We start from the raw sequence: 3,172 nt of genomic DNA, 5'->3' as shown, positions 1-3,172 counted from the left end.
AGTAAAATAACCTGGATTCCAGATGTAGAATAGAGGGCAAAGGGAGCAGGAAATCTAGTTAACAAAATAATAGCAAAGAACTTTCCAAATCTGGGGAAAGAACTGGATATCCAATTTAACAAAGCTAACAGATAACCCTATTATTTCAATGCAAAAAGACCTTATCCAAAATATGGAAATGAAACTGTCAAAAAATCAAGGATAAACAAAGGAGCCTAAAAACAGTTGGGAAAAATTGTAGTCTACAAAGGAATCCCCATTAGGCTAACAGTGGATTTTTCAATAGAGACTTTACAGGTCAGAAGAGTGTAGATTGACATATTCAAAGTGTTAAAACAAATGAAAAAAAAATGTTAGCTAAAAACACCCTATCCAACAGAAGTTATCCTTCAGATGTAAAGGAGAAATACTTTCTTAAATAAACAAAAGCTTGGTGCTCACTTCAGCAGCACATATACTAAAATTGGAATGATACAGAGAAGACTAGCATGGCCCCTGCGCAAGGATGACATGCAAATTCGTGAAGCGTTCCATATTTTTAAATCCATGCACCTATGGACACCTTATCTTTGACAAAGGAGGCAAGAATATACAATGGAGAAAAGACAATCTTTTTAACAAGTGGTGCTGGGAAAACTGGTCAACCACTTGTAAAAGAATGAAACTAGAACACTTTCTAACATCATACACAAAAATAAACTCAAAATGGATTAAAGATCTAAACGTAAGACCAGAAACTATAAAACTCCTAGAGGAAAAATAGGCAAAACACTCTCCGACATAAACCACAGCAGGATCCTCCATGACCCACCTCCCAGAATATTGGAAATAAAAGCAAAAATAAACAAATGGGACCTAATTAAAATTAAAAGCTTTTGCACAATGAAGGAAACTATAAGCAAGGTGAAAAGCGTTCGGAATGGGAGAAAATAATAGCAAACGAAGCAACAGACAAACAATTAATCTCAAAAATATACAAGGTCTGCAGCTCAATTCCAGAAAAATAAATGACCCAATCAAAAAGTGGGACAAAGAATTAAACAGACACTTCTCCAAAGAAGAGATACAGATGGCTAACAAACACATGAAAAGATGCTCAACATCACTCACTATCAGAGAAATGCAAATCAAAACCACACTGAGGTACCATTTCACACCTGTCAGAATGGTTGCTATCCAAAAGACTACAAGCAATAAATGCTGGAGAGGGTGCAGAGAAAAGGAAACCCTCTTACACTGTTGGTAGGAATGCAAACTAGTACAGCCACTATGGAGAACAGTGTGGAGATTCCTCAAAAAACTGGAAATAGAACTGCCATATGACCCAGCAATCCCACTGCTGGGCATACACATTGAAATCAGAATTGAAAGAGACACGTGTACCCCAATGTTCATTGCACCACTGTTTACAGTACCCAGAACATGGAAGCAACCTGTGTCCATAAGCAGACGAATGGATAAGAAAGCTGTGGTACAAATACACAATGGAATATTACTCAGCTATTAAAAAGAATACATTTGAATCAGTTCTCATGAGGTTGATGAAACTGGAGCCTATTATACAGAGTGAAGTAAGCCAGAAAGAAAAACACCAATACAGTATACTAACACATATATATGGAATTTAGAAAGATGGTAATGATAAGCCTATATGCAAGACAGCAAAAGAGACACAGATGTATAGAACAGTCTTTCGGACTCTGTGGGAGAAGGTGACGGTGAGATGATCTGAGAGAATAGCATTGAAACATGTACCATATGTGAAACAGATCACCAGTCCAGGTTCGATGTATGAGACAGGGTCCTCAGGGCTGATGCGCTGGGATGACCCAGAGGGATGGAATGGGGAGGGAGGTGGGAGGGGGCGTTCAGGATGGGGAACACATGTACACCCATGGCGGATTCATGGCAATGTATGGCAAAACCACTACAATATTGTAATTAGCCTCCAATTAAAATAAAAAAATAAAAAACAAAAAATCAAAATACCTGTGTTTATCAACAGTGTCATTTATCCCTTGAGAAAACAGCAAAGATTCTGCCACTTGCCACTATTTCCCCGTATTTTTGTTTTAAGGTATTTTCTAAAATTTGATGTGATACATTCAACAGCATTTTATGCAAATAGCAATTTGGAAATTTTCTTAAGCTATTGAATAGCTGAAGCTAGGATAGGCACCAATGCCGGCAGCAATTTTTATCATAAGATCCATGTAACTTTTCTACTGAACACAAATATGTTGACAAGAAAAAAAATCCTTCAACATTGTAAATCAAACCATAGTTTGCATCTTTCATATATTCCAAAGCTTCCTTTATTACTGGTACTTAAAGAACTTGTACTGTGTTAACTCTTGTTTGCAAGAAAGACTGTATGAAAACCATGAATATACTTATAAAAAGCTTTCTTGAGATAGTGTAATTTTAAAAAGAGCAATTGGTAACTGTGGCTTGTTAATACCAAAGAACTTTTTTTTTCAAACTGAAAAATTAAACACATAGTTTGGAAAAGATAGCAACACTGTTTTTTTCTATAAATGAAGACAATCAATTAATATATGAGATCAACGTTAACTTTTTTTCTTCACCAAACTCTCTGAGCTAATAAAATCTAATTTTCACTAAGGTGTTAATGTCTCAATATTTTATCTCTCCCTTCAGTAACTGCATTCGAAAATTGCTCTTTTGGTATAATGAGATTCTGTCATTTCCAAAAAGGAAATGGACATGGATTTGTCCAATCCCCCCTCCCAAATTAGTGTATCAAACATGAATGGATGAAAATCCTATATACTTGAAAATCACCATTTAAAATAAAATGTAAACGTACAACTCACAAGTGGGTCTGTGAGAGTTTTTCTATTTTCTGGATATTTGGTATATGATGCTGAAGCTGAAACTCCAATACTTTGGCCACCTGATGCGAAGAGCTGACTCATTGGAGAAGACCCTGATGCTGGGAAAGATTGAAGGCAGGAGAAGAAGGGGACGACAGAGGATGAGATGGTTGAATGGCATCACCGACTCAATGAACATGAGTTTGAGTAAACTCCGGGAGTTGATAATGGACAGGGAAGCCTGGCATGCTGCAGTCCATGGGGTCACAAAGAGTCGGGCACGACTGAGCAACTGAGCTGAACAGACTGAACTGTAACATAGTAACAAAGCTAAC

At 36.9% G+C, this 3,172-nt stretch overlaps 1 non-coding gene across 1 annotated transcript; it reads left to right on the top strand.

Annotated features, from left to right (window-relative positions):
- Positions 1-433: 433 nt before the first annotated feature.
- Positions 434-540, top strand: LOC145537335 (U6 spliceosomal RNA). The gene has a single exon (XR_014076355.1). It is a non-coding gene; the product is annotated as a U6 spliceosomal RNA (small nuclear RNA).
- Positions 541-3,172: the final 2,632 nt, after the last annotated feature.

Source organism: Giraffa tippelskirchi, chromosome X (genome assembly GCF_054371585.1).
Source record: "Giraffa tippelskirchi isolate mGirTip1 chromosome X, T2T-mGirTip1v1.2.pri, whole genome shotgun sequence".
NCBI classification, from domain to species: domain Eukaryota; kingdom Metazoa; phylum Chordata; class Mammalia; order Artiodactyla; family Giraffidae; genus Giraffa; species Giraffa tippelskirchi.
The sequence above is the reverse complement of the archived record's forward strand: the minus strand, read 5'-3'. Positions and strand labels throughout refer to the sequence as shown.